A 27,005-nucleotide genomic window follows, 5' to 3' on the forward strand; every position below is an offset into this window, starting at 1 on the left:
GTTGCTTTGGCCTCACCAGACCCATGTCTTTTCTTTCCTCATAACTTTGTATATCATGACAATCGATAGACATTTATTTAGTATTCACTATTTGTCAGGCACTGCATTAGGGGCTAGGGTTATACAAATGAAAGGAATTAAGTACTTATTAAATGTCTGCTCTGTGCTTGACACTGTACTAGACACCAGTAATACAAAAGAATAGTGTAAAGCATCCCTTTTCTTAAGGAGCTTCCATTGTAACGAGAAAGGAAACATTCTTTTTTTTTTCCAAGACATTTAAAAGTAGGCAATTAAACTGAAGAGAATGATTACAAAATAATTACAAAGTAGGTCCCAGTCTACTATTTTAAGTATACATATATATGTGTATATATATATATTTTTTTTTTAAGTTATAAAAATGGGGACAGTTAGATGTCTCCATAGCTAGAGAGCTGGACTTAAGAGACAGGAGGTCCTGGGTTCCCATTTGATGTCAGACACTTCCTAGTTATGTGATCCCAGGAAAGTCACTTCATCTCAATAGCCTAGACCTGACCACTCTTCTGCCTTGGAAATAATTCTTAATAGAAATTCCATGAAAGAAGGTAAGGGTTTAAAAAATATGTAAAACAATGATTTTTTCTAAAGCCTCTTTTGTGAGGCAGTGCTAAGAGAGCTGGTAGTTAATTCTTACAATTTAGAAGTTACAGAGAGGATATCCACATGTATTGATAAGGGATTTAGTTCACTCCTTTCTTTTTCATTGTGTCCAATTCTTCATTATCTAAGAATCATTGTGAGGACCTAATATGACAATTTATCTTAGGTGCTTTGTAAATCTTAAAGTAATACAAGGAAGCACTGACTTCATATCCTGTTTTAATTCTTTTTATGTGACCCTGGGCACCTCACTTAATCTCTCACTGCTTGAAACCAGATATGTAAAACAAGTATCCTACAATACTCCTTAGGGGAACAAAATTAAAATGAAATTGAAATTTTTTTTGATAAATATAAATTATGAGAGGGACTCGTAAGAAGGAAATAGCAGAGTCTGAATTCAGAATGAAGCATACCCTTCTTCCTTTTATTTCCTCCAAGAATTTTTGTCTAATGTAAGCAATGTATCTTCTTTCACAACATGATAAACAAGGAAATAGATCTTGTATGATAACACATGTACAACCTATATCATTTTACCTCCTGTCTTGGGGAGAGAGGACAAGTGGGATATATGGAGAGAATATGGTTCACAAAATGTCAGAAAATTATTATTAAACATTCTATTGATATATTAGAACAAGCAGAACCGAGAACTTATATAATCTTATATGTATTCTAAGTCAATATGCCACTGTCAAAGGTCCTTATGTATGATATAGAGGTCCCATTTCTTGTTGAGTTTGACACCATTTTTCTAGTTAATTCTTACAATTTAGAAGTTACAGAGAGGATAGCCACATGTATTGATAAGGGATTTAGTTCACTCCTTTCTTTTTCATTGTGTCCAATTCTTCATTATCTAAGAATCATTGTGAGGACCTAATATGACAACTTATCTTAGGTGCTTTGTAAATCTTAAAGTGCTATTAATATATTGGTTATTATTTTTATTATCATCTTTTTTTGAATGCAGCCTTTGTTGTTGTTTATCCATATTTGTTGTGCCTGACTCTTTAGAACCACATTTGGTGTTTTTTTGCAAAGGTACTTGACTATTTTATTATTTCCTTCTCCATTCTATTTTACAGATGAGGAAACTGAGGCAAACAAGGTTAAGTGACTTGCCTAGGTTCACATAACTAGTAAGTGTGAGTCCAGATTTGAACTCATGAAGAAGTCTTCCTTTCTCTAGCTCCATAATTTTTTCACTGCACTACCTAGCTGCCCTTTTGCTCACCCAGGAGCAACTTCTAGCAATGAAATCACAAGTATAGATATTCCTTCCACATTGACTTTCACCATAGCTATTTTGATATATTGTGGGTCAGCAAAAGAAATTAAGTGGAAATTTTGGGGGAATTTTGCTGAAGCTGCAGACAACACATGAAGGCCACCAGATGACAAAGAAATCTGGAACTCAGAATTATATATGTGTGTGTCATATTGTATAACATCAACATTTTATCCTTTAATAACATAAATATGCACACTTTGTTTTTTATAGTTAAAATTATTAAATATTAAAATTATATCTCAGAGATATACTACAGATTAATGGAAACTATCAGTAGGAAATTACAAAAGTTAGTTTTTAAAATACTTTGTTATACAAACATTATATTCCGTATTATTCTCCTTAAATTTGTTTCATTCTTAAATTTTTCACTTATTTTGTATTTCTTTTTCATTCAGTATTTTTACGTTTCACCTACATATAGCATATGAACAAATAGTTAACCCAAGCTTTACAGTGTTACTGTAAACATCCTACAAAAGAAAAAAGAAAAAATCCAGACCTTTTCTGGTATAAAATGAGGGTCCAAAAATTTTACACAGCTTTTCCAGTTTACAAGAGTGCCCATGCCCCTGATCCCCACAATGTGAAAGGAACTGGTGTATATTTTATAAAATCATTTCAATAAGCAATGCTATGATTGGAACAAGGGTCTCAGATGCTTGAATTATTTTCCCTATGTTCTGAGAAATAACGATCATCAACACTATTTTATAAATGCCAAATGTAGCCTTCCAAAATAGAGATGAAACAGAATGAACTCTTCATCCTGCAGATAATTATTTTAGCCACTGTCTGAGAATTTCGAAGATGAACATTTCCAATCACTCATGGTTGCTTTAGTATTAGCTGCTTTTTATTGATCCAGAGCACTTTAGTTTATGATATTCCTTTCTTGGAAATGACTCTAACTCCTGACAGTGTCATTTAGGGGTTATCAACATCACTATCCAGTGACAGCATAGTGTTTTGAAAAAAGATAATCCCTTAATTTTGAAAAAAAATACAGTTTATATCGATTAGGAAATGTCTCCTAGTCCTGGAATGTAAAAGCTTTGACTGAGCAGCTGGTAGACAAGGTGGGGAGGAGAGAATAAGGCAAACTCCCAACAAGATGGCTGTGATGTCAGTTCTACTGTTTTTCACCTTTCCTGAGCTAAGACAGTTTACACCTCATCCTGCAAGGAGCAAGGAGACATGACTAGTCTCTGGGTAAAGCCGAGCCGCAATCTCTTCAGGACTAAGCTTGCTCCGTCTCCCTTTCAGCATGTCAGGGTACCCGGAGGTCTTTGTGCATCTTCTCTCTTCTCTACTTCCACTAGCTAGAGACCCCACTGGCCATATTTCCCCTCCCATGGTTAGGGAACCAGTAACTAGCACCTCAATTATATTTAAACACTTAATATCAGTTAACTTTCACAAAGACATATTTACTTTGAAGATATATAAAGAACAAAGTACAAATAGTCCTTTCAGTATGGCGAGGGCACGCTCTTCCCTACATCACCCCAGGCTCTGGGGGATTAAGCTCAAAATTTATCTCATTTCCACATAGCCTTAGTCCCAGAAAGTTTCTGTCCAAATGTGGCATCGCTGTGGGATGAGTCCTCATTTCAGTTTTCCCTGGCATGTGTCTAGAAGGTAGCTTCTGAAGATGGGAGCTTGATCTTTTCTCCTCAGTGTCAATGCCTTGCTAGTTATAAAACCTGTCAGGTATTCCGACTTCTGTATTTCCAAGGTTCACTCTTTCTCTTCCCCTTTGAAACTCCTTCCCCAGGCTCTGTAGGAGGAAGAGTCATTGAACTCGCCGAGGCGGGACAAAATGAAACAAAGAGGAGGCTAGAGCATTCTCGTCCTTCCCAAAATTCTAATGGCTCCCGTTATATTTGGCCAATTGCAAAACGCTCTCAACCACACAGTTAGTTCACTAGAACCAATTATACAAGGACCACACGTATTCCATAGACATTCTAATGCAACTAAACATCATCACAATTCTTTGGGAAGTGAGCTTTCTAAATTTCCCAGGAGGGAAAGGTGTATTAGCTTATCAAACTAATAGGACCTATGCATACAGCATTACCCAAGGTCTAGGGTCCTCAACTTCTATACAGGACCTGAGAACAAACACGGGTGTCCCCTTTAAATTTAATTACAATTTCAATAATTGAATTAGTTTTAATTTCTATGAGTTAAATAAGAGATATTTATAGAGAGCCCAGAAAGTCTTCATAAAATACTGCATTTCAATAATCTCTAATCCTATAATCCCACTGATTTAAACTAAACCCTATAAAGTTCAAGAATGTATCCATTTGTTTAAAAGAACTTTTTGTTTTTGTTTTTTTAATTCTTAATGGCTTAATGGAGCATAGGTCATAATTAAAAAAAATACACACAAGGAGGTATAATGTTGTGTTATTCCTGCTACTTCCTCCCCTATTCACTCCTACATAGCTAAAGATTATTTATTTGTCAAGTCACAAAAGAGAACCTTTGGTGGATGATTCAATTTCTGATATCTGTAATTGAATTAAGTTTTATTTCTGCCTAAATGAGGCTTAATTTTAATGATCTATAACCATATTTCCTAGGCTACAGACTCATTTGTTCTCATAGTGTCTACTCAATATTTTTTCCTAGTTTTTTTTTTAAATGGTGGATATGTGTAAATCTGTATTTTCATCATTTTGTCAGGTATATATACTTAAAGAACTTTGCTAGGATATAAAACATTCTATCAAATAAAAGGAATAAAGAAGAGTTACCAATAGTCTTGACATTTCCTTTGCCCCATTTCTTTGTTCATCTTTAGGCTCAGGACAGGAAATCACTAGAGACTTGAAAATAAGTGACCTGAGTGAAGACCATGTAGAAGAAAACTTTTAATGATTTATAACAGCTATGAAAAATCTGTACTGTCTTATTAACCTAGGCCCTAAAATGAACCAGGGCAGGTCTTGGAGGACTGAATCTAAAAGCTTAAAATAAATGTAACATTAAATACTACACTAAAGTAAACTACATCTGACTCTTCTTTGTATTTCAGTTGTGTTATGCTATCATAGTCCTATGTATTTCTAGGAAATTTTGGAACATTAGAATCACAAAGAGGATTATACTATATGCTCTTATCTTTCTTTTCTCCATTTTATCAGAATATGAATTGTAGTGACCCCTACCTTCTATTGTCTTTAAGATAAAGAATGTTTATAAAAAGAGAAATTATTCACCAAGAATATTTTCTATCTCATGGCTTTTGGAAAATCCTTTCTAATAAAAATGTTTTGTGGAAATTGTGGCATCAAATATGAAATTATAATAATTGCTTTGATATAATAAACCTAATGAATATATCACTTTAAAAACACCATGGATATTGAAGTATGTTTATTGTAATCCACATGTAAAATGAGGGTACTGATGGAGCATTGAATTTGTGGTTGCTAGGTCTGAATTTTATAATTCCAGGCAAATCACTTGGGTTATCTAGGATTTGTTTATTTTTTTAATCCATGAAAAGAAAGTATTAATTTTAAGTCCTTTCTAAGTTTCCATGTATCTCTAAAATCTTTTGAAATACCAAGATTTTTAAAAACTGAAATTAATTTACATATGCTATGTATTGCATCATGTCCTTAGTTTTCTGTAATATTGGAGTAAAAGGGAACATACTTAGATAATAATAATAATAGCATTTATGTAGTGCTTTAAAATTTGCATTTTATAGAGTGCCTTTAAAATTTGCATAAAATAAAGCATTTTACAAATGTTACCTCAATTTATCCTAACCATAGCCTTGGGAAGAATATGCTATTATCATTCTCACCATTTTGCAAATAAGATAAATGAATCTCAAGATTAAAGCAATTAAACTGACTTGTTCAGGGTCAAGTAATTGGTATCTGAAGCCACATTTGAACTCAAGTATTCTTGACCCCAGGTCCTATGCTCTATCTACTCTGCCATTTATTAGTTGCTTCTAGGCTCCATAATGCTCCATAAGTCTCCACATGACTAATAGTTTTGAGTAAATATTGATGTAGGTGATATCTCTTCTCTTTCCATTGTGCCTTCTCCTAAGCCATTGTTTATGGGAGATGTGCTAGGATTGGCTTAATATTTAGACAAGATGACTCTAAAATACCCTCTAAACCTAAGTTCTATTCATTTACATTCAACAAATTTTTAATGAAGTTCCTACTGTCAACAGAATATTGTGCTAAACTTGAGAAGATATAGAGGCTGGCTAAGACTCAATCCCTGTCCTTAGAGAGTTTGCATTCTGATGGAAAATATAAAAGAAATGTGATACTTTATATTTTTTTTCATCTACATTTAACACCCATAATGTTTGTTAGGAAGCAATGAACCAATGAAGGATCTCTGCATTTTTTTAGAGGGGATGAAAGTAGAGGCTTAATGCTCTCTTCATCTTCTAATTCAAGAGTTGAAACAAATTGTAATAAGGACCTATAACTGGACTATGCAAATGATAAATAAGAAAACATAATTATAAGAGGTTTAGCAGAATTAGAATCAATAGTGTTTGGGAAATTATTTATATTTGAAAAAGGGAATAATCAAAGATAACCCCAAGATTTCAAACATGTGAGATTGGGTAAATGAGTGATGCCAAAACCTGTAGTAATGACATCAAGAGAAGAGAATTTAGAGATTAAGAATGATATTAGATATTTTGAATAGGAAATGCCAGGGATATATCTAGGTAGGCATATCATGTAGGAAAGGTTTTATAACCTTTTTTAATGTTAAAGGCACTCTGTCACTCTGGTGCAAATTATATACTGCTTCTTAAATAATGTTTTTAAGTGATTGATAAAAAATCTTAAATTTTTCTTTCATAGGATCATGAAAATAAAGATGTATTTAGGTTCATGTATGCCATGAAACCTATTCATAGACTATTTTGGACATCTGCATACCTCAAGTTAGGAACCATTATGGAAGGCAACTTGATAAATTTTAGATTTTATTGTATGGGAAATCAGAGCTAAATTTGTGAGTCTTATAAATAAAGATTTGAATATATGAGATTTCCAAGAGAGAATAGGTGAAGTCAAGGGATATTATTCTGTATTTTGAATGAAAGGTCAAAAATTTGTGAAGCGATAGGACAAAAAAAGAAATTCTTTTCTTTTTCCTCTAAAGATCAAAAACAGTAAATAATAAACTCTAAAACTTATCTCAGCAAGTCTGACTGTACTCCAGATGTCATAGGTACAAATTACTAGACTTAAGATTTATATTGTTAGATAACAGAAATTCTGATCTCCTTAAGCTTTCCATTTCTTAAAGTGTTCCAATGACATTTTAGAAAATTATGTTTCATAGTTGTGTTCAGTGATGACATTCAGGCTAAATGCTGAAGTAGAATAAAGAACATTGTATTTGGAGACAAAGGGACAAATAGTGAAGGCAAAGTATACATATCAGATTGTGTAAAATGATGCTAATGAAACAGAGTCAGAAGGCTAAACTTTTTTTCTGAGTTATTTTCTTTTTGCATTACTTTCATTTCTTTTTCCCATTTTTCTTCAACCTGTCTTATTTGATTTTTGAATTCCTTTTTGAGTTTTTTTCAGAACTTGAGACGAGATGAATTCCCTTTATTTTTAAAGTTTTGCATGTAGTTTCTTGGATTTCATTATTCTTTGTTGCAATTTTTCCCCAAAGAAATTTTCAAGAGTTAATTTTTATCTGTTGTTTGCTCCTTTCCCCAGGCTTCTTTTTTTCTGCCTGGGTACTGGGAATTCTGTCTCTTCTGGTTTGCAGGATTAGATGCTGAGAACTAATTTGTCCCGGGGCAAAATCTTTAATATATCCCTGGAGGTTTGAAAGGACCTAGCCCACACTATGGGCTTATATCAGGGCCTGGGACTTCAAGGGTTGCATCTGAGGTCCTCTTTTGCTGGTGTAGCCCCCTTCCTGGGATCCTGAAGTTAGCCTATGCCCAATTGCAGGACCTAGTGTGCAGTATGTGGTGGGAGAGAGATTGGTCAGGATTCCTCTGTGTACAGTTTTATTCCTGTTTCTCCCTCATCATATGAAAGTCAATTTTCTCTGACTACCTTTTAAGTAGTTTTCAGTGGGAGAGCCCTCTAACTCCACTTTGGTGTTTGGTTTTGATTCATGTTGCTTAGAAGTGCTTATTAAAGATTGGTTTGGAAGGATAGTCAGAGTAGATTTGGCTTTTGATGCTACTAATCTGTCATCTTGAACTTTCTCTTCTAAAGAGAATAATCTTATACAAGAAAACATAGGAAAAAATTAGCAGGGAGAGAAAGCCCCCCAGAATTTGAAGATAAGTTGCCTTCAACTGGTTTGACTGAACAGACCGAAATTAACGGCATCCTAGGAAAATGAAAGAACAGATGTATAGATGCAATCATGGAGGTACTTTTAATAAAGTTATAGGAGTGAAAAAAGGCAAATATAAATATCTTCAAAAATGAACACTAGAGTCTTCAAACCATAGATGAGAAAGTGTGATTCTTTTATTAATACATTTCTAGGACAGTACAAAAAATAGCTATTCATTGATTAGTCTCAATTGTAATTGTAGTCTCTAGTACAGTGTCCTTTGTTGTTCAACAACAAGCTCTTTGAGGAAAGGGATTATACCATCTTTATTTTCTACACCTTTCACCTAGCTTAGTGTCTAACACAGTAAAAGCACTTAATAAATGTGAGTTAAATAATGTCAAAATGACTTGGAAAACATATATAAGGTATAATTTTCAAATTTACAAATGGCCCAAGGCTGACAGGAATAGCTAATACATTGGAACAAAGGAACTTGTCACAGTACCGTCAGAACCAGAGAGAATATTTCTGTCTTTTGTCATTAAATATAGTTTGTCATTTAATGTTCAAAAAACATTGAAAAAGGCCTAATTTCATAATTCATTGTGATAAGGTGGTAAAACTAGGTTCTCTAAGGCTGCATAAGTGGATGATTTCCAGAAAGATAGAAAACCTTTGACAATTGTTTCATTGACAGATGACATATTTTGAGGACTAGATATCTGAATTTGTAAGGCTAATAATTATAACCACAATAACCACCAGAACCACACTTGTATAGCACTTTCAGATTTTCAAAGTTTTTAACAAATTTCAAATTAGATTTTTCCCACAACGACCTGACAATAGGTGCTATTAAAATACGTTTTTATCAATAAGGAAACTGAAGAAGAGAAAAGTTAAGTCACTTGTCCTGCTTCACACAGTTAGTAATTGTCTAAGGGTAGATTTGAATTCAGATATTTCAGACTCCAGCACTTTAAACACTCTGCCAAAAGATACTCAAGATTCATTACAAGATCGTAGGCAAATGCATAATAAAATCTTTGGTTGTGACATTTCTTCTATATTGTAGAATCTCTAACTACATTCAAAGGACAACTCAGGCAATAATGAGGCATTTTCTGATCCCCTCACTCAGTGGTTCCCAGTTTTTTCTTTTGTTTTCTTTTTGTTCCTTTCAACAAAAACTAAATCTGTGCACAACAAGGGAAAATAAAATATAATACTTAGAATATTATTTTAGGATCATTTATTAAGTTCTCATAATAATAGTAGTGATTTTTAAAAAAAGATCCAAATTAAAATCTATGTTAAATATTTATTATTATAAAATATAAGATTTTATTCCATCTATAATTTTTAAAATCCTAAAATGAAATTATAAAACTATAATTATTGAATAATTATTAATAGTTCATGTAGGATATTCTCAATTAATTTTAAAAAGTTTCATAGAACACTTGGATGATTACAGGTTAATAGGGGGGAATATACATTTTACAGACCGCAAATGAGGAATATACATGTAACTAACCATTCACTGGGATCCACTTTGCAGTGGAAGTCAAAATTTGTGCCAATTTGAAAACAATTTGAAGACAGGTTGAGAAAATGAAATTGACATACTGTACCTAGTGAGAAACACTTAGTTTAATGTAGTAGTCAAATATCAAAGTCATTCTGTGTGTGACCCTAATGGTTTTGAATCACTAAAGAAACAAATGTATACAATTTCACCCATGTGCATACTTCTTGTTGCTGAGGAAAAAATATTTTTGCAATATAATTGGGCTGTTATTTATTGCTTAAGTATAATTAAACATTTTTATCATGAACCATTCTAACTTTCTTTACAATCCCACAATGAATTTTGTTAACTACACTAAATTCCAATGTTTTCTTCCTAATACTTTATGTGTATATATATATATATTGTATTAGATTTTGTTTATATGTATATACATTTACTCTCTGCAACTTCAGAATAATGTAAACTACTCAAGTTTAAGCAAAGACTTTTTTCTTCCTCTATATTCCTAGTATTTAGCCCAGTCCTTTACACATAATATCTTTACAAATGTTTGTTGAATTAAACTGAGTGTAATAAAATACAGAAAACTCTTGCATAAATAAACTATAAAATACTCTTTCCTGAAATAATAAAAGATCTAAATGGTGGATATTCAGTGTTTATGACTGGGAATAACAATATGATGATAATATAAAAATAATCTATAGATTTATTGCATGCCAATTAAATTTCCAACTTTATAGCATTAGACAAAAATGTAAAATTCATGACAGTAAAAAGTCAGGAATTTTAAAGGAAAGATTAAATGACACAGTGGATAGAATGCTGGGTCAAGAGTTGGGAAGATGAATTTAAATCTGACTTCAGTCACTTAATAGCTGTGAGACCTTGAACCATTCAATTAACTTTTGTTTTATTTAATTACCTCATATGTAAAATGTGGGTAATAAAAGGATCTATTGCCCAAGGTTGTTAGGATTAAATGAGATAACAATTGCAAAGCACTTAGCAATCCCTGGCACTTAGTAAGTGCTATATAAAAGTTACATATTGTTAGTAGCACTAGTAATAATAGTCATATTCATAATGAATGGGAGATATCCTCAATAGTTTTCAAATGATATGCATAAAACAATAATCAATTAATTAAATAAATTAATGAATTAATAATCACTAAAGCTGTTTTTCACTCGATAAAAATTAGAAAAGAACTATAGAATAACCTAGGAAAATAAGACTTTCAATGAGATTAATATTTAAGAATTCCAGAAACATGCAATTTTTGATGCAGGGACTCTGCTCAACAAATACTTCTGATAGAAAGTAGGTTTATAGCTGTGTATTATGTTATGCAATAAATCCAAATGCAAAAGCAATCCAAGTATAAAAATACATATCATAACTAAAAATATTATAGGAGTACAGAAGATGGGAACTAATAAAACTGGTTTGACTGATTTAGCCTTAGCCATAAGCATGAATGTATGCTAAAATGATACTGACCCTAAGACCAGGCATCTTTTCTCCTCACATCTAGCCTCTTTAAAAAAAGAAAAAAAAAACCTTACCTTATGTCTTGTAATCAATACTGTTTATTGGATCCAAGGCAGATGAGTTGGTAAGGTCTAGGCAATGGGAGTTAAGTGACTTGCCCAGGATCACACAGCTGGGAAGTGTCTGAAGCCAGATTTCAACCTAGGACCTCCCATCTCTGGACAAGACTCTCAATCCACTGAGTCACCCAGATGCCCCCACATCTAGCCTCTTTTGTTCTGTGATGCAGTTAGGATTAAGATGCTTAGGTCTCTGTCTCTCAGTCCTCATTCCTTAATAGGCAACTTAAAGTATACCCTCATTGTAGTTGCCTATAAGTGTCCCAATGACTCACCTCAGTGGTGATAGTGTAGTCTCCTATTACCTGTCCATTCAAAAAGTTTATATAAATTTGTGCCCCAAGTGACTTTGGGCCATTGATCAGTGTGTGTCCCAGTGGGTGTCTGATCTACCAGGCATAAATTATCTGTGAATCTGTGGGGCAATGGAGAGCATTGCATGTCTATGATATTTTCCATTGGCATCTGCTCTTCTATAATTTTTCATGCAGTGTTGGTTTTTTAGAAACAACTTCAACTTCCTCCTCTGTAACACTAGAGATGATTTCATCCTTGACTGATGACAGGCAAAGAATTCACAACAAGGTGTGGGATACAGGAAATCATAAAAGACATAACTTGAAATTTGATTATCAAAAATGAGTAGATTTCCCTGAATGAAATTAGAATAAAGAGAGAAAGAGAGAGATTACATGAAATATGTCTTGTAAAAGTCTGACATGTGACATCCATACAGATTGAAAAAAGCCTATAAAGATGATTGTGTTTTAATTTATCTGAAGGGGGAAGATATGAAAAAATTGAAAAATTAAAGCTGAAACCAACCCTAAAAAATGATTAAAAAAATGTAAGTAACTACCACTCCAAATGACCACCTTCTTATTCCTACAAAATCTTTATGAAAATTATCTTTAGGTAATCCTTTATAAAAATATCATAAAAGTAATGTTTTTAAATGATTTTTACCACCACCTACATCTTTACCATCATTCTAGTGAAAAGGTATAGAGAACATATTTCATCATTTTCATTATTACTAATGCATTAATAATTAATAAACTTGAATGGCTAGGACAAAATACTTACTGAAGATTTTTTGCAACATTATTCTTATTTATATATTAAGATCATATCAGAATCCTTAATAGAGTCAATCATATAGATAATTTTTTCACTGATCCTGTGATTTTCAGTATTACAGAAGGATGAAAAAATTGATTATTACCTGAATCAATGTTTATGAATGAAGAAACAGAAAGACCATTATTTAGGTTTGAAACTTATTTATGAATTGAATTTATTCAGTTGTCTTTGTCCCTATAGTAAATGTTTGGAAGCTAAAAATTTATCAATTTTATTTTACCTGTTTAGAAGACTTTATTTGACTTGTCTGAACACATTTTCTTTTCCAACCAGTTATAGTGAGAGCAGCATTGTTCTAAACCTGAAAAATGGACTTCAAGGCTTATGAAGCCTTTGAGTTTATGTCTACTATGGCACATGTTTTATGCAGAGTCTAAACAGAAGAATACTTTATTCAAAATAATGTCCTTGGATGATACTGGGTCAAATATATCCATTTCCTTTTAGCTAAAGGACAATTTCAAAAAAATCATGACTACTCAAAAGAGATCAACCCAACAATTCATATATGTGGTATATATATATAAGAAACAATTGTTTTTTATGGAACTACAGAGTCATTAAGGCAACACTGCATATTTTAGAGTGGAAGGAAATTGATTTTGGAATCAATGGATGTTCAATTTGGAGCTCATCTTTCTTATTACACATCGGCTTTAGATAAATCATTGAGCTCAATGGATCTCCAATTCCTGATCTAATAAAATTAAGGGATTTTGTGAGGATAACATCCAAGATTTTAATTCCACATATAAATCCCAAGATTGTACAAATGCAAAATAGGATTTAGAGCTCACCAGTGTAGCAAGGGAAAGTAAAAGTAGCAAGTGACAGACCTGGATTCCAAGAGCTACTAGATCAAGATTCTAATCTGTTGAAAGGAGCAGGTTTCCAACTGACAGTCTGGAGCTGAAAGTGAATCCTGAATGGTGAATATCTGATCTCTCCTGGACTCTCCTGGACATCTTGCAAGCAGCCTCTTTGAATACCATCAAACAAAAGTGAGAGGAAATGCTCCATACTCTCTAATGGATAGAGTGGAAAGTTGGAGGAACTTCTCTTTCCTGGGACATCTGAGGACTGGATTCCTGTACCTGACCCACCAAGGACTTTGTGTGTGTGAGAAATCTGGTTCCCTGATGGACTAACCCTTAGGAAATTTAGATATTTAGTTTAGGGTAGTTAGATAGTGGTTTTAATAACTGGGGTAAGTCAGATGCAAACCCTTCACCTTCCCCTCCCTTACCTGTCCTTTCCCTGTTAATAAATTCATTTTATTTATATGTAATTTTTCCCTTGTATATAATCTTCCTTCCCCCTTTCCTAAAAAAAAATCATAATAACACCATTCATGATATTAATTAAATCACTTCATACATAATGTGCTGGAAAAGCACAGGTAATATAGATGTATGAGAGTTTGGCCTAGGATGGAATCTCCAGAAGAAATGGCAGAATTGTTCCTGGAAATTTTTGTAGTGCTTTGAGATTATTCAAGCTTCTTTTTGATCCCAAACCATTTACTTATATCACCAATGCTATTCTTGTGACAGGAAGCTATATAGTCTCAAATCCTGTAACACCAAAGGAATCAACATGTTGTTTGACACCATTGCAATGATAAAGGGTGAGTGTTAATAGGCTTTAATATTAAGCCAAGGATTATTTGGTCATAAGAAGTAGAATCAAATGTATTATCCAAGTAATCCAGGTAATATGTGATTGGAAAAAAAGATGAGCTTTTCATTTAGTGAGAGCAAAAGAAAAACAGATGGGAATCCAGGTAATACACTAATCACTCCACCTCCCCAAATTTCAAAATACGAAGTAGAAAACTTCTAGCATGTTCTGAGCAGATTGTAAGCTAATTTGAAATGCCAAGGGCAGAAATCATGAATGATAAGGCATGAAGAGATTTTAATGTATAGTTTTAGAGAATGGACTTACATGAAGCAGATCATGGATTCATTGACAGAATAGCTATGAATAATCCCACATTAAAGCAGCATGAGGTGAAACTAATCATTTTATTATAGTAATATCAGATTTCTGGAGACATAAATTATCCCATTTTCCTGGGCAGAGTTAAGACTGACAGGAAGATAAAAATTCAGATGGGAAAGAGTTAGGTATAAGCTGCAGTCATTAATTCATTTCTGTGTGTGATTTGCCTTCACATTGTCTCTACTTCTTTCTCCTCTCCCTCCTTCCCTTCCTTGCTTCCTTGCTTCCTTGCTTCCTCGGTTCATTCCTTCCTTCCTTCCTTCCTTCCTTCCTTCCTTCCTTCCTTCCTTCCTTCCTTCCTTCCTTCCTTATTTCCTTCCTTGCTTCTTTCATTCCTTCCTTCCTTGCTTTCTTCCTTCTTCCCTTCCTTCCTTCCTTCCTTCCTTCCTTCCTTCCTTCCTTCCTTCCTTGCTTCCTTCATTCCTTCGTTCCTTTCTTCCTTTCTACCTTTCTTTGTTTCCTTCCTTCCTTGCTTCCTTCTTTCCAGTTTTCCTTATTTTCTCTTTTTTCTTTCTTTCTTGCTTCCACAATTGAATTTGGCTAAATACTAATTCATAATTGGTTGGGATAGTGTATTCCAGGGCAGAAGAATTGAAATTGATTGGCTCACCATGAACATAGTAAATGACTGACTGAAGAGAGAGAGAGAGAGAGAGAGAGAGAGAGAGAGAGAGAGAGAGAGAGAGAGAGAGAGAGAGAGAGAGGGAGAGAGGGAGGAAGAGAGAGAGAGAGAGTCTTCAGCTTAGTTTTATCGTCTATGCTTTCTGTTCACTATTCCAAGGAAATTCTTGATATAGCCATGATCTCTTCTAGGATAGACATTCCTAAAGAGGATCTCTTTTGTGTAGTGCTTTCTATGTTATGCACATCAACAGAAAGCTTCCTTGGCAATGATTTTACTAATATCTTGTAAAATTTAAAAAAAGAAAAAGAAAAGAAAAACAACATATGTCTTGAGAGTTACTTTGCTTGTAGGAAGCCTGGTGACTCTCCTGCTATTTCCTTAACTAAAGAAATTGTCACTTTCCTGGTCATTTCTGTATAATATTTGCTAGAAGTTCTGTCAGTGATTTCTGGAAACATCTGCTCATTTGGGAATTCTATCCACAGCAGCAGGCGCCATAAGCTCCACAGGCAACTACTATGTGTCCAAGCCCCATCATTCTCTAGGCCACAATGGAGATGATTTTTCCTTTTCCATTTCCCTTTTCTACCTCCACTAGAACAACACAACTTATTTCACAAGAGATTTTGCAAAAGGAACCTTTTGCCACATGCATTAAAATGATCTTGTCTAGAATTTTAGTTCTCTTGATGGAGGTGTCATGTGGTGAAAAATTGGTATGTGCACATGAGAAGATGCCCTTTTGACATGAGGCAGTTATTTTTGAAATAAATTTCACTTCATAGTACAATAAAATTGTTCCTAAAAGATGTCTTATTTTAATTCTCTTTTCGTTATTTTGAAAGGTTAGCTTTTGATGTAGAGTTAAATGCTTATATTTCACCCATCGTACACATAAAGAGATCCTGTCAGAATAGATTGTCTAAAAAATAGTGTAGGGTAAAATGGTTATTTGAGATTATTGTCTTCTTTCCATACAGCATATTGTGGTGATGGGGTGATGGTGAAGCAGGAGGAGGGGGGATTTTCAGCAAATTAAAGATGTGCAAAGAGAAGAGGCTCAATGAAGCTTTCAGTGTGTTACTGTCTGGCTTGAAACTTGGCAAAATTAAAACAAACCATTTCTCTGAGTTAGAGTTAAGTCCCAATCCTCTGCTCAAAATCTAAGTTTACACAAGACAGATTTTTAAGACTGTGCTGTGACATGTGCCTCAGGATTGTTTGTCTCCATGAAGCTGAGGGAAAAAAATAAAAAGCAGGATGGGAATAGGACCCATTGACATATGACCATGTGACAATCTTAGGAGTTACTCACAGGTGGCATTTTGGGATAACGCTGGTTAGGTAAAATTGCCTTCCGTATAACAGGAACAAGCACCTTAAAACAAAAATATGAACAGAAGTAGAAAAATATAGCTTTCTGTCCTTTAGGCATTGCCCTCAGTATGGTAACTTGTTAGCATTAGCTCATATGGTTAATGCATGATTATTCAAGGCAGATTACTGAGCAAATGCTTTCTTCTTTCTCCTCCCTCTTCTCCTGAATTTTATCCATTTAATTCACCATTAGCCTTTCAAACTAAGGTGAACATGGAAAATGAAGGAGTTGGAATCATTCTCAAGTTTTAGAAACTTGCTAAAGGCCTTGCTGAAGAAAGAAGTAAATGTTTTATTGAATTAAGGGCCAGTGCATGAGGAAGTAGAAAAACAAGCTAGATTGGAGATTATTTGTGCATTTATTTTATTCTGTTCCCTATTATAAAAAAAGTTTAGGTATTGAAAATTTATGAATTTAATTTCATCAAGTTAGAAGTTTTCTTTTGAAATGACTGACCTCCTGCCATTCACATTCCTAAGAATTTAATTGAGATCAGATTGTTTTAAATCTAAAAATTGACAATGACATTTTGAGAGGCAGCAAATTATGGTGGAGAGAATAGTCTGGAGACCTAGGATCTTCATTTAAATCTTTCTCTGTGATCTCCTTCAAGTCACAGAGCCTCTGCAGACTTTAGTTATATGTTTAATAAAGTGATTAGATAAACTAGATGACTTCTAATTTTAAATGCAATGAAAGGCCTCAAAATTTCACAACCCCCTTAGTCCTAACGCAGTCTTCTAAATTAAATCCAACTTTGTCAGTCTTCTCATTTGATCGAATTAGTACATTGAACAAAGTAGCCAATAATCTTTTGCCAAATTGAATCATAGATGTGTAGAAGTTGTCTCAATTAGTATGCAAGTGCCTTTCCCTTTCTCAAAATTTATAACATTACTTTCTGACAAAAATGAACAATATGGTAATGTTTTCCTTAGTAATACATGTGCAACCCAGATTAAATTTCTTGCCAGCTCTAGGAAGGGAGAGGGAAGGAGGGAAATAGACAATTTTGGATGATAACACTTTAGAAAACTTATGTGGAAAATTGTTATTAAATGATTTGGTAAAAAAAATAAAATTTAAAAATAAGGCCTCCAATAAATTATGTATATATGATCTATGAAAGAAAATGGATGAGAATAGCATAAGGCAAGATGATATGAATGACTTACGGTGTGACTTGATGAAGAATATTCCACATTGTTGAAATTATAGGTTCATTGAACTATACTGTATGACATTTTATGACTTGGTTGTCTTTTAATGCTCCATAGTTTTTTTTTTCAACAAATCAGGTGATGTTTGTAGATAGTAACATACAAATTGGACTATTCCTCATCACAAAAAAATTACTTTCTCTAGTTATCATCATGAATATTCAGAGTTTAAGTATCCATTCAGCATAAACAGTTTTTTTTGAAGAATGATTGAGGTGAAATTTCTTAAATTTAAAAATTTAATAATCTGTCACATATACACAAATTTGTATTACAAAATTGAGTTAGATAAAAATACATATTTGTCTCTATTAACTTTTATAATATAAACATAAAATTTCAACATCTAGAATGCCATATCAAAATGATTGGCATGCTATATGAGTCACAATATAATTTATAAAATATTCATAAAATTTTGACTTATAAAGAAGTTACGTTTATTGTTTAAGAAAAATAAATAAAATTTCCAGGTGACAGAAAATAGGGAAACATCACTAACAAGTGATAAAAATAGGCATTTCTATGCACAAAATACTTAGATGTTATCGATTTGTCAGTAAATCACCCTATGACATTTTAATTATACATCAACCTTGTCGACAATTTGTTCAAAATAAGTTCAAATCCTTAAAAGAGTATTTGTCTGTAGAAAACCATTGCTATCTTCCAGTATTTAAACTAAAATACTACTGAAGTTCTCCTTACATGCAATATATCCCACATAGTCATTTCCAAAGAAAAAAAATAATTCCTCTCTCATTCTTCTCTTATTGCTCCTTTTCCTTTCTTTATATACCTACTTAAAATATTTAGTAATTTTCATAGCTTTTGGTTGGATACTCTCCAAAATATCCAAATATATTTTGGTTATGAGATTGCAAAAGAAATTATGTTAGTAACACTCCTGCACACTATGTCCCTATTTATCTCTTGGACTACTCAACAGCTTATACTCCTTTGGAGGCTACTCTTCATTTACAATATTTGAGCACTCACTATCTTTTCCTGTGATGCCTTTTTAAGAACAATTCATTATTTGAAGGATAAAAGTGAAAGATTTAGAACAGAATTTTAACACTAGCTTTCTAATAATGAGTGGTAAAAGTGGGACTTTCTAAATGGTATATAAGTGCAGTTCATTGTCAGCTATGATCCAGAGTGGTGCATGTGCTATAGGAACTATGAAAACATAAATTGCAGCATTAAGTGAAGTGATGGAGGAGAGAGTGATGATGGTGAGAAGAAATGGTAGAATAAAATTAACCCGACCTGTCCACATTCATCAATGCATTTGAAGTGTTAATTTCATGGCATATCCAATAGTGATACATGGAAAGAAATATATTTATGTGTGTGTATACACATATATATGTACACATGTATAAATATATATTTACACATATCTATATCAGAATCTATTTTTACAAAGAAAAACAGAACCTGTATGATGTAAACATATTAATATACATGTCATCTCTCTTTTCCCCATAACAAACAAATGCATCTACCCCCTAATAGGTTGTTCTTCTTTTCTATGGCTCTTGATTTTTGTAGTAGTAATTTTCCAATCCTTTCACAATGTTTCCTTAAAGAAATAAATTTTAGAATTGCTAAGCAAATTGCTGTCAATGATATAAATTTTAGGAATTATTCTTATAAGAGTAGGAAAAGGTATAATTTGAATCATTTGATGAAGATCAGTTTTAGTTTTCATGAAATGTTAAATATAGTCTTCTACTAGTATTATTTTTCAAAGTATAAAATGTTATTTATGAGATTTTTGCAACAGGTTTAATTGGTGAGAAATCTGTCCATATTCAAACTCTGATAATTTAAAAAGAAAAATAAAACTTTGAACAGCAACATAAAAAGGAGACTGAAAAATGTCTCTGTGTCATTCTCTTCACACAAAGATAGATTGCTTTCTATCTAGTCTCTATCAAGCACATTTCCAATTTTGAATGACTAATAATATACAATGAATATGAATTTTTATTTTAATTCAATCTAGAGCCCCAGAGAAGTTGGCTCAAAGCCAAGGAATGAAGCTCCTCTACATTTTCTCTTTCCTCTTAGGAAAGATACTCTGACAACATGTCACTATAATGACGAGACAGACTTATTCCTCCTCCTTCTACTCTCCTTTAAGGATAACAAGCAGTCTTTCTCATTGAAAGCCTATCTAATTGGCAAACTATGGCTAAGCTACCATAAGAACATTAGATCCACCAACTTCCTATGCAATGAGAACCTTTTTCTTTTTGCATTTGGACTCTGTGCTGCCTATGTTAATCTTTTGCTTTTGAAGTCTTACAAGGTAAGCCTAATTTATCTACTCCCCCCACCCCGTTTTCTCCTGTAGCAAGGATAAAGCATGACTATAATAAGCTATGAGTGCACTTGGACAAAGTAGTGATAGCATATTTTTAAATCAGAATATTTCCCTTTTCTGATAAAGAAAATAAACTAATTTAGTAACACATGTTCCCTACAATTAAAGAGGTCTAATTTCTGTGTTTTAAAAATATTTTTGTTTATGCTTTCATCATAGTTAGAAAGAATTGCAGAATCTTATAAAACACAATTCATATCCAGACCAGCTGACAAAAACTAGAGAAAAGAAAAGCCTCAGAAGGTGGGCTTTTTAATATGGGGGATTGAATGACTACCTATCAGTTATCTAGTAATGATGGACCAATTATATAGTTTTTCCATAAAGAATTTCCTTCTTCTCACAGTTGGAGACCAAGACTAAATTTCTAGGACAGTTTAAACTATTCTTGTTGCAGTGTCAAAACAATGTATCTAGTAGCATTGTCCCATTTAGAGCTGGCAAGAATTTTCTCCCCTCTTCTCTGTGGCATATAGATGTGCCCCATATCTCTTTGTGAGCTCTTGTAGTATCTAGCTCATGCCTTGAAGGTAAATGGGAAACCATTAGGGCCCTGAGAAGAAAAGCAATTGACTACCATTGTCTTGCAACAACATTGGAAGTCTATTCTGTAGTAGTCTCCCTTGAATTTTCAGTGGAATTTCATTTCCTGTGAGAAATTGAAAAAAAAGATAATTAATGAATAATATTGATAGGATATTTTTCTCTGTGAGTTTACTAATGGTTGGAGTTTTAAGTGACATGGAAGATAGAATGGGAGCCTAGAATCAGGAAGACATTTTCCTGAGTTCACATCTGGCCTCAGACACTCACTAGCCATTTGACTCTGGTCAAATCACTCTATGATGTTTGACTCGTTTTCCTCATCTGTAAAATGATATGGAGAAGGAAAAGTCAAACCACTACAGTATTTTTTTAAAGAAAAAAACAAAAACAAAAACAAATGATGTCATGAAGAATAAGCCATGACTGAAAATGACACAACCACACAACAAACTTTTTAAGGATTTTTTGTTAATGATTCTTTAAATATCACCAGTAATAACAATGTTCTCTGTTTTCTTACGGAAGAAACTCAAATGTAAAGAACTAAATTTAATTTTCCAGGGTTCCTGAACCAAGGGTAGCATTAGTGACTTAGGTCTTCCACATTTCTGAACAGTTCTGCATTAACAATTCCCATGCAAAGCTTCAACTTCACATGCTGTCAAATTACCATGGGAAATTCACAGAAAATGTCCAGCCTCTGGAAGTAAAAGCCAGAGAACCACCGTGACAGATCTTCATAACCCTGAAGAACCATAGAAAAAGAATTGCCTTCCAAGTTTGCCATTAACCTGCCTATTATAGCATTACTGTAAAACCTCAAGTCATATGGTTCATTTTGTTATAGGTAATAATTTTTCAATCCTTGGAGAGGATTGGAACTATAATTTAGCAGAATTCAGTTGGTCATGGTTACCTTGACTTTGCTTCTCTATTTGCAGTGTTTCATTTCTAAAGCAAAAGGATAACTCTTAAAGTCCCCAGAAACACAATATAATCAGGTTTTGTGAGAAAAGAAGAAAAGAGGTGCATTAGTTGTAATATTGTGACACTGTTAATAGGCACATAGCTATAAAATAACTCATGGAATTTTGGTTCCATTGCTTAAATGGTTTCATTTTGGCTCTGGAAAAAATGCAACACATTTTTTTTTTCCTCAGTGAGACTTGTGTCTTGAGACATGAAATGGTAAGGCTTAGAAATATGTTTATTCTGTAAATAACTAGTTTGTCTGTATGCAAGTCCTTGAAAATATCTACATGATATTAAAAAAACCAAAATGTATTTTAATAATAATATGTTATTTTCCTCTAATTACAAATAAAACATTTTTAATAATCATATATTTTTTAAATTCTAAATTCTCTCCCTCCTTCCCACTCTTCCTTTCTCATTTCTAACCATGACCCCACCCACTCTTAGAGATGATAACCAAGGTGATAAAAATTTTAAATGTGCCATCATGTAAAATATTTTCACATTTTAGTCATTTTGCATTGTTGAGCCAACTCTGATATGCTGATGGTAATTTGCATCTGTAGATCAAAATGTAATGTCAGGAAAACCCTGAAAAATCTCCATGACAGGAGACATGTAAAGATTTGAAATAAATAGGTTTGACGATCCTGTGTCTCAGGGCAGACCCATTTTAATGTGGTTATTTCTCTGAACTGTTGAAAGAAAGCTCTGTTTCAGAGCTCTGGGTTGCAAGTAAATAGAACTGTGAGCTTATTATTATATTTACATATTGCTCAAATACTTGCAGAGATGCTGCTATATTAGGAACAAATCTCCAATGATTGGTGCTATAGTAGAATGGCTTATTATGGAGCTAGTGAAACCAAAGTTAAATCTCCCTAGTATTTCTTTTCTTGTATTATTAACATGTTTTAAACTTGGATTTATTGTTAAAAGAGTGGATTTGACTAACATTCATTAAATTCATTCTTTTAATGAACCTTATTAAGTATCTACTATGTGCCAGCCACTGTGCTAATGGCTGGAGACTCTTCAATCCCTTTTGGAGAGAAGATAGAAGAGAAAGAGAATAGAGATTCATGAACTAAAATATTGTTATACCAATGATAATCAAATGTTGATAAAAAAAAAAGACTTGTGGAATTGTAATAACCCCTACAGAGGCAGTTAGATGGGATACTAGACAGAGAACTGGGTATGGAATCAGGAAGTTTTATCTTTATTAGTTCAAATATAGACATTTACTAGATGTGTTATGCTGAGCAAGTCACTTAACCACGTTTGCCTTAATTTCTCATTTATAAAATGAGCTATAGATTATCAGTGATGCCAGGATCCAAGACAACTCCAAGGGACTTGTGATGAAAAAAGATATCCACCACAAAAGAAGGAAATGATGGAGTCAAAAAATGGAGACTGAAGCATACCATTTTTTACTTTATTTTCTTCATGAATATTTTTCTAATATTAATAATGTGTCTTCTTTCACAATATTATAAACACAGAACTATGTATTTCATGATAAAACATGTATAATCTATGTCATATTACTATCTTGGAAAGCGGTAAGAAGTGGTAGTGAGAGAGAAAACGTGCATCACAAATAAAACAATTATTTAAACTCTATCTACATGTGAAAAAAATAAATAAAAGAAGAAAATAAAGTGAATTGTGGAAGAGCCTAAAATGAGATCACAAATAGACAGATATGACTGAATAATTGAACAATAAAAACAACAAAATAACCCCTACATAGACCATAAACTTTTTAGTCAAAACACAAGTCCCTTGGAGTTGTCTTGGATCCTGGCATCACTGATAATCTATAGCTCATTTTATAAATGAGAAATTAAGGCAAACGTGGTTAAGTGACTTGCTCAGCATAACACATCTAGTATTCCAGATAAATTATTTGCAGAAAGTTTTAGAGACCATTCATACAATCCAAATTTTTGAGTTACTAGGACACAAAAGCCATGAGTACTTTTGCTATTAGGCTAAATGCTATGTATCTGGGTTGAAATGAACTGAAGCAATATGGCACATGTTTGAGAGTCCAGGAACATCATCTAAGAGCCCATATCTATAGCTTTGTACTTTAATATGCTTGGGAAAGTCATTTAATAACTCTTATCCTTAGTTTCCTCATCTGATAAGATTTTGATTGATTGTCTCTGAGGCCTCTTTCATCTCTAGATCCTATGAAAGATCCTTTAATTCTAGTTCCTTTGTGGACTCTGTGGAATATTTCTAATTTATTCTGAATATAGTTTATTTATTCATAGAAGGTTCCACGTCTCTCAATATACTCGAGCTGAAAAGTGAATTCTGTGTGTGTGTGGGTCTGTGTGTGTGTGTGTGTATGTGTGTGTGTGTGTATCCTCAGCACTTATCATAGCAACTGGAACAGGGTAAACATTTAATTAATGTTAGTTAACTGAAATGTCAGTGCTGTAATATAATTTTATCTGTTTTTCATAAAAACAGAGGATAAGGCCAGCCATATTTTTAAATTCTATAACATTGATATAATATTCTTTTTCTTTTACCATATCCTCTCTTATGAAATCTTCAGTACAGGTTTTTAAAAAAATATTTCTGGTAACAGAGCCCTATTCCTTTGTAAATTTCCAGTTTCTGAACTGACCTGCTGAAACATTTTCTCTGATCAACTTCTGACTAGGATTCCACAATCTTTCAACACTGAATTCTCTTTGCCACAATCTTCTACCTCACAACTTTGTATAGCCATGTACCTACTTTCTTCTCCATGTTTATTTCATTCAATGTTTTTATGTTCTCATTATAATTTTCAAGTTCTACCACTCAGCATAAAAAAGGGCCACTACTTTTTCAACCATACTTGTCACAAGTACCATTACCAAGGAAGAAACATTTTCCTGCTGACACTGTAAAGCAAGATAAACAACACGTATGGTTGTAAACTGCCGTACTAAAGATGTTCCCAAATTTCCATTGCTCACCATTTCCATAATTTACCTGTCAACTACACTATTTATTTGGGGCTGGTTTTTATGGGTTATTGTCTATGCTCAGGCATAGATGAGAATGCCACACATATACATTTGGGATAAACTGAACAATAAATAAAAAATAGCTTTAAATTTTAAATAATAATGATCACAGGGAAGCAGCGTCTTTTGTGAACTCAGCAGATAAATAAGGACATTTATAAATGCCTGTAAGTATAGAATACCACTTTACACACTTGCCTGTTATCATTATAAATGTTGCTTCCAAGCAGCTTCAAAATACTAGTATTGTAGTTCCACTTGTATATGTCACTGTTTTCCATAATTGCAAATCTATGATGCTACAGATTTCAACTTCTTTTCTGAGACACAGTTTTTTTTTCCCCTAAATACTTCTAGATTTGTTTTTGGCAAGGTCAAGATATCCTCTGACCACATATCTCCACTGTGCTTATGTATAGTGGATTCCTCAATACCAGAAACAGGTGTAAGCTGGGACAAATGTTTTAGATGATTCTGCATTGGAAGGGAATGTCTCTGCTCTCTTTAGCTCAAGTTGACTTTGCTATTTGGCGATAGTTGGGCATTTCTAGTATTTGCTGATTTTCAGTCCTAAAATAAAGTCTGTACTTATGATGGTTTAGATGCTATATTAAATCTTTGAAAATAAAAAAGAATGGTCATGATTCATTTGAAGAACAGACAAAAAGCAGTAGAAGGCACAAGAGCACTAGAATGTAATCACAAATGGTCCATTTTTCTCATTAAATTCTAGTTTATTGATAAAATGAATTTCTCTGATGCAGTACCTCCTGCTAAGTGCTTTAACCACTTTTAATTCAAACAGTGAATACCTCTTAAAACATACAACCTTCAAATATTCTCAAGCTAGGGCAATTATTATTCTATAAAAGACACATTTCCCCTCATAATTTCATTTTTCTTCTAATTGTGCCATCACTCTAAATAGGGGAAAATGACATTTTATACCTCCATATTGCAATGCTTATAATTTTTCAAATGTAGTTGATAAAATGAGATTGGCATTTTCTCTTAATACATAAAACAGTTAAAAGTATGGTACTTAACAACAAAGCTGATTTTGTCCTATTATATTGAAAATATAAAGTATAGATATCTCATTGTAAGTATACATAAAATTCAGGACATTACTTCAAAAATATGCATCACTGTGTTTCCCAGTTTTTACTATTAACATATATACATTCCTATTTCTGACTACTTTTTTAATTTTATAAAAGCAATTAGAGGTGATTTGTAAAAAGTGGCCAAATCCAATGATTCACTGATTTTTTTAGCAGAAGTAGAGCCAGAAACAATTTGTGTGTCTGAATATGTATGTATGCATTTGGTTACAAGAAATGATTTCTAAAAATGTAACTGCTTAAACATATGGTCTTTGTGTTAACAAGTAGTTGTTCAACAGTTTCTGGACTTGGAAGATAATTCTAAAACCTGTTTTATCCTAGAAACACCCAAAATTGCTTTCTTCAACAAGTAGGTCAATTGCAACATTCTCAGGGAAGCCTTCCCTGATGTTAAGTCTTTTAACAGTTGTGCTGACTCTTTATGACCTTATTTGGGATTTTCTTGGAAAATATGTTGGATTGGTATGCCATTTCCTTCTCTAGCTCATTTTACAGATGAGGAAATTGAGGAAAATAGGGTTTGGTGACTTGCCTGGGGCCAGACAAAGAGTATGTGTCTGAGGCTGGATTTGAACTTTTACAAATGATTATTCCTAACTTCAGGCCCAGAAATCTGTTCAAGTGGCCTCATTATCAATGGAGGTCAAGTATTGGCTGAAGGTCAACCTTTTATGGATATAGTAGAAAGGATTCCTATTTAGGTTCAGATTATATTAGGTGACCTATGAGGTTTGTTCAGACATCGATTTTACTTCTCTCCACATCATTTAAAAGCAGATTTCCAAAGTAAATTGTTTAGAATTTAAATGTTTGGGTTTGATGAATTCTGTGATGCAGTGAGAGGTCTACCCATTATTGAACATGCAAAATAGTAAATAAGTACTATATTAGTAGTAAGAGTATCAATCTATTATTATCATTTTCTATGGGATTCAGATATCATAAATTGTTAATATTATTAATAGTAATATTAGTAGTATTGTTGATATTTATATTCAATGATATTTACATAAACTTGGTATTGGGGATAACAGTATCTTTAAATTATTTTACATTTAATATTTAGCACAGATGCAAAGTGCTTGATTTTGATCATTGAATTAAAAGGTTGTAGATATAAGATTATTGTTCAAAGGAT

At 33.0% G+C, this 27,005-nt stretch overlaps 1 protein-coding gene across 1 annotated transcript in view; it reads left to right on the top strand.

The window, feature by feature from the left end:
- The window catches only part of NKAIN2 (sodium/potassium transporting ATPase interacting 2), a 1,364,766-nt gene that overhangs the window by 644,586 nt on the left and 693,175 nt on the right, over positions 1-27,005 (top strand). The window lies entirely within an intron of this gene.

This window comes from Monodelphis domestica, chromosome 2, assembly GCF_027887165.1.
Source record: "Monodelphis domestica isolate mMonDom1 chromosome 2, mMonDom1.pri, whole genome shotgun sequence".
Lineage (NCBI taxonomy): Eukaryota > Metazoa > Chordata > Mammalia > Didelphimorphia > Didelphidae > Monodelphis > Monodelphis domestica.